Below are 12,214 nucleotides of genomic sequence, written 5' to 3'. Positions count from 1 at the left end.
CTCGCGTCTGTGTGAGGGGCTTTGGAAGCCAGGGCGGCGGCCCTGGTGGAGATGGCGGCGTCGATCTCTCCGGTGGATGGCGAACGTGGGGGCTGGCCGTCCTCTTCGGCCGTATGGGTGGCGTGTGAACGGCGAGGTCTTATGCAGCGGCAGGTGGCTCTTCTTCCTCCTGGCCCTTCCCCTTGTTGCAACTCGCTCACAGGATCGATCACATTAAAGTAGACGAACATGCACACTCAAAAACTTTTAGCCAAAGACACCTGTCGTGCCTTGTTCTTTTTTCTTTATTTCTCCCATTTCTCACGATACAAAAACTTACAACCCTGCCTACGTATATATATCAGCCAGCCTAGCCGACCTTGTTCTACTCGCACCGACTCAACTAGACCAAAATCCTTGTCCTACATGATCTGGACTTGTACACGGACTACAAGCCGACTCCAACGCCTGTACGGCCTACCAAAAGGCACAAACCTACTAATACTCAAAATTCCTACCTCTATCAACATGTTATTTGGAACGTGGTTTGATGGGGTTAACTCGGATATAGCGAGGCACATTCGTGTTAGAGTTTGTGCCTTGTTATGGGCAGTCTGGAACTGCAGAAATGATTTGATTTTTAACAGAGCAACGAACTTTCACTTTTTGCAGGTTATCTTCAGGGCCACACCATTGATTCGTATGTGGTCGCTACTCACTCCGATGGAGGCCAAGGGGCGTTTTGCTACTGCGTCTACCCGATGGAAGATGGTAGCTCGGGTTATTTTCAACCGGTTTGAATGGCGGTCATGTAATAGGATAGGCATGTAGTGCTCCTATTCTGTTTGCCTGCTGGTTGTGGCTTTTTGATTAGGCTCGTATGAGCGTTCTGTTTTCTTTTCATACTTTGAGATACTGGAGACTTTGATACTGGTTTCTTTTTTAATAATATGAGCCGTATGCATCTTTCTGATGCAGAGGCTAGGGTAATCCCCCTTTCCGAAAAAAACTAATACTCAAACTTCATTGCATGATCCGGACTGTCAGTCTACACAGTCGCATCTACGCGTGCAACGTGCAAGACTGGACACATCATCAGTCTTGACGTCATACAACTTAACTGGTCACTGTCCCACTACACGCCGAGCTTGATCTCAACTATCATATCCATACACTCAGTATGACCCGCCTAGAAACATACAGAACCTCCTCGCTCTATAATGTTGTGCCACCGCCATTGCTTGGCCGCTACGTTGCACTCAGTCCGCACCATACTCAATATACTTGTTTGCAGTAGATCCACTCTTCACTACTCACACACCTCCTCGCTTTACGATGGCTTCGCCTACCATCGCCCGCTTTCGGCATCACACTGAATCCACACTGGCCGCAACCAGGACGCTCCACGAGGACATGGACATGGCTCACGGAACACCGTGCACACCGCTTCCACTTCAACGAATCATCACCAAGATGAGCACTTGGACACGACGACGACTCGCTAACATGATGATGACCAGTCGCGCAAACTCACATGACTCCTCAACTCATCTATCCCCGCAGACGACGATCTTGATGATTTTCCGGCACCGCACCTCGGCACCATCACTCCCATCAACGATCTTCTTCCACCACCTTGCTGACGACATCCCACCGTCTTCCTCAATGTCACTCCGCTGAACGACGATCGCCAGAACCTCCTCTTCGCCGCATCATCCGCGACTTCATGGCCCGCCCTTCCTCGTCGCTGCGGCACCCAGCGACTATATCGCCCGCCCCAAAGCGCTAGCAGGTCGCCACCCCGGGGCAAGCGCAGCTTCAAATTGATTTAGCTCTGATACCAATTATTGAAACTCGCCCACAGGATCAACCACATCAAAGTAGACGAACACGCACGCTCAAAAACTTTTAGCCAAAGGCACCTGTCGTGCCTTGTTCTTTTTTCTTTATTTCTCACTTTTCTCGCGATGCAAAATCTTACAACCCTGCCTACGTATATATATCAGCCAGCCTAGCCGACCTTGTTCTACTCGTACCGATTCAACTAGACCAAAATCCTTGTCGTACATGATCTGGACTTGTACACGGACTACAAGCCGACTCCAACACCTGTACAGCCTACCACAAGGCACACACCTACTAATACTCAAACTCAGCTAGCTAACACACCTACGGTGTCCAAGACCGTGTACAAAAACACTAATTAACTTGCTTAGGCTTAACTACTATCAATACACGCATGACTTTATGACAAGATTACCTAACACCCCTCGCGGTGGTCTCATCTTGCTGATCTGGTGGCTGGCCCGTCAGATCTGGCCGTCGAGGATGGGTTGGTGGAGTCTTGAAACAGGGAAACCCCTGGCAGTTGTTGACGTCGGGTGGCTTCGGCCATGCTGTTCTGGCTGTGCAAGACCTTCGTCGGCTTGATCGCAGCTTCTTTTGATGCTCTGTTCGCTGCTGCTCTTGGCCGTAGTGGATTCTGCATGTATTTTTCAGTTTTTGGTCAACTCTTTGCCTTTGTAATTCAGCTCCACTGTATCCTAGCCGGTTGGTGCTTCATTAATTCGAAGTCGGGCCTTTATGCCTTTTCACTAAAAAAAATAACACTGTTGCAAGTAAAGCCTCAGTATATCAACAAAGCCGACCTGCTCCCCGCACCCTAAAAAAACAAAGACGATGCACATTATTGGCCTGCAAGTGCTGACAGCTCAGCCGCGATGAGGTTGGGTGCTACCTTTGAGATTTGGTTCATGTCCTCTAAAAGATATATCTGGCTCAAAAATGCCTTAGCGCTAGCGGCTGATTTACTCGTATGAAAGTCACCTCCAACTGTCCGGAGGTTGTGAACTATACACACCTGCAGCTATAGTGCAATTCAGCTCAAAACCGGAGCGACACAGAGTGATTTCGATTTCAGGAACCCGTCTGGAACTTTTACTTTACTGTACTCCTCAATATATACTTGATCAGTAAAAAAACAAAGCAATGCACATATGTACACTTCGGTTGAAAAACAAAGCAATGCGCTGAAAAACTTCGGTTGCTTCAAGTTTTGTCCGGTAAACATCCAGGTGTTGTATCATCAGTTTCCACATAACATAATGTATCAATTCCCCTTTAAAAAAATGATGCATTCATCCACTTTTCACAATTCCACCCAATTCAATTGAATAAAGAGACCAAGATAATGGGAATGCATATATTTTCATCCAAGTCTTGGCAAAATATGCAATTTTTGGTACAGAAATTACAAGTACCAATTTACCGAGTCAATGTAGAAAGGATGTATTTTACTTGTTATCCACCCTGCTGTCCTTGAGTTCTACACACAAAATGCAAATACACACGGGGAAAATATATAAATTGGAAACACAGAGACTAGCTATATATAGCTTCATATATTATTTATGATACCACAATAATCATGCAAATCTTGCAGGCTGATTTCGTGAAGGAGCCTGGGCATGAAAGCTGGGCGGTTTCTATTTGTCAGTGCCTGATATACTTGCTGCATTGTTTTAGGCAAGCAAAGGCCACCAAGGCAACCAAAATGACATCCTTTTCCTCGTCAATGGTTGACGGTGCTGCGATGTGTCGATCCAGGATATCGTTGAACTTCCCCGACTGCTCTGTTCGGCAGAAGAACGGAAGGAGCAGATCACCCGGGTGCTTTCCCATCACAACTTCCAGCACAACCACACCAAAGCTGTACACGTCACACTTCTCGGTCAACACCATGTTAGATGACAATTCTGTAATAAGAAATCTGTATATCAAAACATAATCAGGTTTTATTTTTGTCCTTCCGAAACACATTTTTATAGTCATTGAAGGATATGAAAGGATTAAGACCATGAAAGAGTACCTGGGGCTATATAGCCACATGTCCCTGCGAAGATAGTACTCCAACTTGAGCATCCATGCTTCAACTTCCTCGCCATGCCAAAGTCCGAGACATAAGCTTTATAATCTCGGTTCAGAAGAATGTTGTTGTTTTTTATGTCCCGGTGTACAATAGGATCATTGTAATCATGATGCAGGTAGGAGAGAGCTTGAGCTACGTCCGTCGCAATAGCAATTCTGCTGGTCCAGTCCAACTCCTTTGCTAGCTATTGATCGTGCAAAATGGATGATAAGCTTCCCCTCTCCATAAGCTCGTACATGAGGAATTTGCAGTGGGAGTGTGAACAGAAGCCATACAGCTTGACGATGCATCGGTGCTTGATTTCGTCAACACTTCAATCTCAGCATGGAATGTTCCCTCGTAACTGAATTCTTCCATTGAATGCAGGAGCTTGACGGCAAAAGTAACCCCACTTTCAAGCTCAACTCCGAAGACAGTTCCATAGCCTCCAATGCCAATGCAATATTTCTCATCAAATTTTTTTGTTGCACTGAGGTTGTCTTAAAATGCGAACTTTACATCAAAATTCCGTATGGAAATTATATCGCCAGACTTGCTTTTGATAGTAGCACTTTCTGGTTTTCTTCTCCGGGAAATGATGATTATGCTTGCTATTGTGAGCAAGGCAAGGGGGAAGAGAGCAAAAGCAAGAAATACCATACTTGGATGTTTTCTACTTTGGTGTGTTTCAACTATGCCATTGCCACACCAATCGCCGCATAAATCCATATTACCTTCAAGTGAGACAAAGTGTGCAGCGATAGAAGGAACTCTGCCAGCCAAACTGTTATATGAAAAATTCATTGTATACAGACTGAGAAGATTAGAAAAAGTCGTTGGGATGGCGCCACTTAAATTGTTTCTACTCAAATCCAGCTCACCAAGGAAGGCAAGATACCCATGTTCTAGTGGTATTTGTCCTGTCAATAAGTTGCCTGAAAAGAGTAATAACGATAAAGAGCGGCAATGTCCTATCTGAGGTGGAACGTTTCCTACAAATTGATTGCTACTTAAATCCAAATGTGTGAGATAAACAAGAGATCCTAACTCTGGTGGTAATTGGCCATGAAGCTGATTGGATCCAAGTGCCAGTGTTGTTAGAGACGCTAATTTCAAAATGGTCAAAGGGAAGGAACCATTTATTTGATTGGTGGAAAGATCTAGGTATTGCAAACTCGGCAGATTTCCTATGGTTCCATTAAGTCCATTAGACAAAAGATTGTATGACAGATTGAGAAAAGTTAGTTTAGTACAATCAGCTATTGATGCTGGGATAGGTCCATCAAGGAGATTGAAGTTTAAATTCAAGTATTGGAGATTGGCAAGAGTGCTGACACTTGATGGGATTGGGCCCGAGAGATTGTTGTACCTAAGGTCTAGATGGACAAGATGAGGCAAATCTGCAAAGTGAAGAGGCTCATCAAATTCCCTAGTCTTCCTACCATACTAGGCATGATAGAAAAACAGTAGTAAAATAGATCGATGGAGGATAGTTTTATACAGTTACCTAGGGATGGTGGGATAAATCCATGAAGATGGTTGCTGGACAGATCCAGGTATTCGAGCTTCGCGAGAGCACCAACGCTTGACGGGATTATGCCCGAGAGGGAGTTGCCACTGAGGTCCAAATGGGCAAGATGAGGCAAGTCTGCAAAGTGGAGAGGCTCATCAAATTCCCTAGTGTTTGTACTGTACTAGGCAAGGTAAGAAAATGTAGTAAGAGAGATCGATTGGGGTTAGTTTAGTACAATTACCTAGGAATGTTGGGATGAATCCATGAAGACTATTGCCAGATAGATCCAAGTATGCTAGCTCGGCTAGAACACCAATGCTTGATGGGATTGGGCCATAGAGATTTTTGTAACTAAGGTCCAGACGGACAACTCTGCAAAGTGGAGCTTGTCTAACCTGCCACCAAGGCTACAACGCCTCGGAAGCCAAATTTCCACAACGCGGCCATGAGGCAGCCCGGTGCTGCAGACATCACCAGTCCAGTTACACGGGCTGGTTCCCTTTGTCCATGAATCCAGAGGACGGGTTCCGCTTCTGTATAGGCCAGATTTTCATCGGAGAAGTGCCTCAGCCTGCCAATCAAGTGGCGAATGCGTGGAATTTGAGGCAGATCAGTAGGCGTGGGAAGGCAAGCAGGAGCAGCAACAGCTGCAGCTCCAAGGCAAGGACATAACATACAAGGACATGGGTAAATAGTCCGTTGATGCAGTTGATTGTTCTAAAGAAAGTGATTGTCAGGCTTGCCGTGTAGTCCATGCTCCAAGGACCGGGCGCAAGACCCCACGTTCTGTTCGACACAAGCATGCATCGCTGATCAGTTTTTCTTTTTCTTTTTTTTTCAAAATTGAATTAAGACCGCTGAATTGAGCCTGGCGCTGCAGGAACAAGCTCCAAAGCACACACATTACATACATGGATATATAGTCCACTGATGCCATTATTAAGAGTTGAAAAGAAAATGATTGTTTGGCTTGCCGTGTAGGCCATGCTCGGCCGGATTGTGGAGCTGATTCCTCGAAAGACCGCGAGCAAATCTTCCTACAATCTGCTCCACACAAGCATGTTTGAAAAAAAAATAGTAAAAAACTCAAAAAAGGTGTGAAACTTACTTGGAACAAGCATTGTCCAGTTTATTACTCACTATAAATTTTCACGACAAAATGAATTCTTTGGTATTTGAAATGAATAAAAATAAACCGATGCTATATTAAGCTTACCATTCACACAGTTTATACTTGCAATTTTGCCTTATTTTTGCTAAGAATACCACAAAAGTCGTTTTGTTTCGAAACTTTACACGTGAGTAATACACTACACAATGCTTGTTCCGACAAGGTTTTACATTTTTTTTGTTTTCTTTTACTATTGTTTATTTATTTATTTGGGCTAATCAGGTGCACCTAGTCCCCTGTTTCAAAAGTCTGCACCGTAGTTACTATGGCTATTTACTTAGGAAGAGTGAAAATCCGTAGGAATCGCAAATTTAAAATAATTTTCTCAATGCTAACCTTAATGGTTAACAGTATGCAATTGTTGTATCTTTATATGCGGGGATCAATGCTTGAGTGAAATATCTGCAAATTTAGGAACTAAAAATATCTGCAAATCTAAAAGGGATAATTGATTTTATACCCCTAGTTGGGTCACACTCGGCAGTTTTGCCCCTAGTTCTCAAAAACCCTTGGTCTTGCCCAAGTGCGTTTGGTTCTCTTATGCTTTTGCCCTTCCGTCCCAATTCCGTCTGGTCAAAGGCGTTTGACCGTTAGAGAGATATTTCTCTGGACCATTTTGCCCCTCCTTACAAGTCCAATGAATAGATAAAGAGAAAAAACATGATGCTTACAAGTGGGTCCCAGCCAGATAGAAAAGAAAAAAAAGCCAAATAGAAAAATTAGTCTCTCTCTCCTCTCCCGTCTCCTCTCTCTGCCGCCGGGCAAAACAGCAGCGACGGCGAGCAATTGCCGTTGGAAAGTCGGGGCAGGTCGGCGAGTTGGCGAGCTTGGCCGGAGGGCGCGAGGCAGCGTCTGGCGAGGTCAACTACAAGGGGCGGCGACAGATGCAGGGGAGGCCAGAATAGGCATGGGGCATGCGGGTGCGGTGGAGAGAAGGGTGGATCCGGCCGCGGGAGGCTCGGGATGGACCGGATCCGGCCGGGACGGAGGTCGGGGAGGTGCTCGCTACCGGCGGCGACAGATGCAGGGGGGCCCGAATTGGCGTGGGGCATGCCGGCGCGGTGGAGAGAAGGGTGGATCCGGCCGCGGGAGCCTCGGGATGGACCGGATCCGGCCGGGACGGAGGTCGGGGAGGTGCTCGCGACCGGCGGCGAGGCAGATGGGCAATTTTTTCGTCTTGGGGCTCAGAGCGCCATGGCCATGGTGCCTTGAACCTGCGGGAGAATGGCGGCACGCTCAGGCGAGAAGAAATAGAGGGGGAAAAGAAAGGAGAAGGGCGGCGGTGTCCTGCTGTCGTCGCCGGCGGTGGTCCAGTGGTGCAGTTTCCTGGGCAGGCGCCGGATCGGCTGGAGCGACGCGCATCCTCTTCTGGCGGCGGCGCTATCTGGGAGGGAGCGAGGGATTGGGGCTGGGCTCTATGACGGGTGGACCCACTGATCCAGTTGCCCTATTTGACTGGTCAGAGCCAACGCGTAAGGAGGGGCAAAATGGTTCAGAAAAATGTCTGACTAACGGTCAAACCCCTTTGACTGGACGGAATTGAAACGGAAGGGCAAAAGCATAAGGGGACCAAACACACTTGGGCAAGACCAAGGGTTTTTTGAAATTAGGGGTAAAACTGCCGAGTGAGACACAACTAAGGGCACCAAATTAATTATCCCAATCTAAAATACATGTATGTCTACTTTTCTTCTGGAGGCAAGAACTTCAAGCTGCCTAATGTGTTGTTCGATGCATTCAATCTCGCTAAGAAAAGGAACAATGTCGATCTTTTTTTCTTCTTGTTCCACCTTCGATGTGACTCTTTGGGTGTAATTTTTGCTCCCGCCGCAGTCGTACATGTTGGTTAAATTTATAATCAAAGTTAAATCTTAAAAAGCGCGGGCGCACTACATTATGGAATGAAGGGAGTACATGATAAACACTGTTAAAATAACGCTAAGCAGTTTTTTAACAGTTTTTGCATATTTTATCCCCTGCCCCCCACGGCCCCAGCCTTTTAGTTATCTTTTTCTTCTTATAATTTTTTCACTCTTCCCTTTTTCATTTGCAGTTTTATTCCATATTTGTTTAGTTATTTTCCAAATTGTTTTATTTTATTTTGATTATGTTTTTCTGTTTCCTTTTTATTTGTAAATATTTTTAATGCATGTATTATTCTCAATACACAGTGAACATTATTTGAATGCATGGCGACTATATTTTAAATATAGAATGAACATTTTTATTACACGATGAATAATCCTGAAATGCACATGAGTGTTTTTCAAATACATGAAGGCTATGTTTTAATACATGATAAAGGTTTCGTAAATAGACATCAATAGTGATTTGAAATACCCGATGAATGTTTTCTAAATACAAGATAACTTTTTTTAAATAAATGAAGAGGTTTTTATAAAATTAGTATATAAGCAACTATAATTGTTTTTGGTACATTTTGAATATACATAAATAGGGAAAACAAAAAAATTGAAACCTCCTGTTGGTGTCTCTTGAAACATTTTGGTAAATTGGGAACATTCTGTATATAAACATTTTGAAACTTTTGGTCACGAATCATGATGGTGTCTCTTGACAGACACTACTGTGTACTGAAGAGCATTTTCGTGCTCCTTCAAAAGAACAGAGCTAAGTTCAGGGTCCCTTTTCCTGAAGGAGTCTCCATGCAAACAGAAACAGACATTTCGTTTGGTATAATTTTCAATGCCTTACTGGTTACTCCCTTTGTCCGAAAAAGCTTGTCCTAAACTTGTTCCTCAAATGGATGCATCTAGCACTAACTTGATGCTAGATAGATCCATTTGAGGGACAAGTTTTTTCGGACGGAGGGAGTACTTGATTAGCCACAGGGAATATAAGGTTCAGTGTGGCTCCTTGATTCAGGGGAAGCAGAGTGCAGAGTCTAAGGCCCCGACTGGATTCGGTGTAACTTTATACGGCTGTATTTTGCTTATAGGTGTATAATATGAAAAAGGCTTTTGCCCCGCTATATTGATATAGCAACCGCCCGATACAACAAATAGTCCAATGCTGGGGCAAACAGCACAAGCATGCCCAAAAGAAACAAAAAAGAAAGAAGAGAGAAAATAATGTCCACGCGTCGGATCGACGAAAACGATGATAACCCAAAACCGTTGCGCCCACCGAAGATGTACCACCTCGCTCCAGGCACCTCGAACCTCCGCATACCAAGCAGCACCTTCAGGAAGGAACACGACGACGACGACGACGCTGCTGCCCGGACAGGTCCTAGGGTTTCCCCCGGTACGCGGAGGGGCGTGGGGAAGGGGAAGACCCGACGCCCTTCAGGAAGGAACGATGGCTCCCACGGGCGTCACCGCGTCGGTGCCGGCAAGCCGGCCCGGATTTCTCCCATCCGCCAAACACCCACAACCCCGAACGGTCCGACGCGCACCACCAGACAAGCCACCCACGAACGTGCGCCACCACGGACTTGCCATCATCACCGCCGCCTCACCGTGGTAATCGAAGCGAGACCGACGAGGACGAGAGGGAGCAGCCGGGAACGAGGAACGGCAGCGAGAGCAGCCACGCCGGAGGAGACAACCTCCACCGCCATCGGCGGTCACCGACCGGACGCGGCAAGGGGAGCGTACCAGGCCCTCGAGGCCCGGCCGAGCCCAAAAGGGGCTCGTGAAGCACCCGTCGCCGAGCTGCAGTAGACGTGCCGCCGTCTCAACCACCCCCCGCACGAGCCACACCACCACCGCCCTCGCCGGAGCTGCCGCAGGCGAGACCGAGTCAGGCCCGCCCAGACCCAGATCTGGGCCGGGCGGGCGCCGCCACCATCCACCACGCCAGCGCACCGCCAAGGGGCTGCGCCGTCGCCTCTAGGCCACCCGGAGCTGCACCGCCAGGAGCAGCCGCCGCTGCCGGAATCACCGTTGACCGAGGAGCATCGCCGCGGGACGCCACCACCCGAGCCGTGGCACCGCGCGCGGGGAAGGGATGGCCGCCGCCGCCGCCAACAGCACGCGGGCAGGGCCCGGTGGCGCAGGCCGGCGGCGGCGGGAGGAGGGGAACGGGAGGGGGAGGCGCTGGAGGGCGAGGAGATGGGCCCCCGGTCGCCTCGCTCGGGGAGGCGACGCGGGGGGCGGGCCGGGTGGGAGGAGGGGGCGCGGCGCGGCGCGGCACGCGCGGCCGGAGGCGCGGGAGGGTGGGGGGAGGGGGCCGGCGGCGGCGGCGGAGCGGGGGGAACCCTAGGAGCGGAACTCGTCAAGTCCGGAGCATAGTGCAAATGAGTTTATTTTTTGCAATGTCATGAATTTTTATTTTTTTTGCAATAGGTGTATAATACCAACCATGATTTATTTCCACCCGGAATGAAAACCACCGGCTGAGGCGTGTATCGTAAACCGGCCGAGTACGAGCGTAAGTGAGGATACAAGTGCAAACATTACAAGCCCAATACGGTGAACCAACCACCTGGAGCAAGCCGACCGGATGTTTTCTAACCAGGCAGTATTTTACAGAGGGAAAACGATAATCCAAGCAGGCCCTAACTTGTAGATATATGAAACCTGAATCATTTCTGGAAAAAAGAAAATTGCCCTGTCACCTGAATGTGCTTTTCGAAAAACTACTCCCTCCGTCCCAATAATATAATATATTATTACATCCAATTTGCTCATAAATTAGATGTGAATTGGATGTAATAAGATCTTATATTATGGAACGGAGGGAGTATATGTGATTTTGAGAAGTTTCTCAAAAGAGTCAACAAGTCATCCTTTGACGCCTCAATCTATTGACTGACGAGTCAAGATGATTAGCATGGCAGTGGGCAATGCCTGAATTCCTGATTAGATAACAGCACATTGTTAATGCTAAGTGTGGCCCCCGGTATATGCACCCGCATATGCGTATTAACCATTAACCACAACTTTTAATCATGTGAAATGCATGCTAGCTTGTTCATGCTTTTCAACATAGCTGTCATGTCCACACGCTGAACTCATTTGAAGAACTATTGATCTGTACCATCTATGCTGAAAATTACTAATGTCGACATTAGTTAAAATGAGTTTGGTGTAAAAGTGTAGCATCTTGGCTGAAGTGTATCATTCCATTTTGAAGTCGGACAATTTTATTATCACTGCTAGGGATTAGTTGAAAGTGCCTCCTGACTTTCAATTGGTTCAGGCTGGATGACAGAGGAATTTAGTTCCTGATAATTCTTTCTAAACTTATTTTTGAACTAGGAATCAAATCAAGTTCCTATAAGTGTGGAATAAAGACACCTAACAATCTCCAATCATCTTATCATTACCTTCCAACCAGCCCTTTCGATCCCACGATACAGAAAGCCATAATAATTACCACGAGAGATGTTAATGGACCACACAACACTCTACAGCACAGCACTGTAAACATATCAAGTGGCATGGAATGACCAAGAACATTTCAAGAATAAGACTTGACTGAATTTGGTGCACTCCAATGTCTCAAAATAAACAACATAGGTAGTAAAGTTATTTCCTAGTTGGCATGGATGCATATCAATGTGATGTCAAACATGCTTATGCAGCTCCATCTTCGCCATGCAGCCACTGTATATATAGATAGTTGTCATTCTCTTTGGGCATACTATTTCCATTTAGAGTGCATGTATTGAGTGTGA

At 46.7% G+C, this 12,214-nt stretch overlaps 1 pseudogene; it reads right to left on the bottom strand.

The window, feature by feature from the left end:
- Positions 1-3,471: 3,471 nt before the first annotated feature.
- Positions 3,472-4,546, bottom strand: LOC119350138 (annotated as a pseudogene).
- Between the last annotated feature and the right edge of the window lie 7,668 nt (positions 4,547-12,214).

This window comes from Triticum dicoccoides, chromosome 1B, assembly GCF_002162155.2.
Source record: "Triticum dicoccoides isolate Atlit2015 ecotype Zavitan chromosome 1B, WEW_v2.0, whole genome shotgun sequence".
In the NCBI taxonomy this organism is placed as follows: Eukaryota; Viridiplantae; Streptophyta; class Magnoliopsida; order Poales; family Poaceae; genus Triticum; species Triticum dicoccoides.
This window is presented reverse-complemented; position numbering and strand designations above follow the sequence as displayed.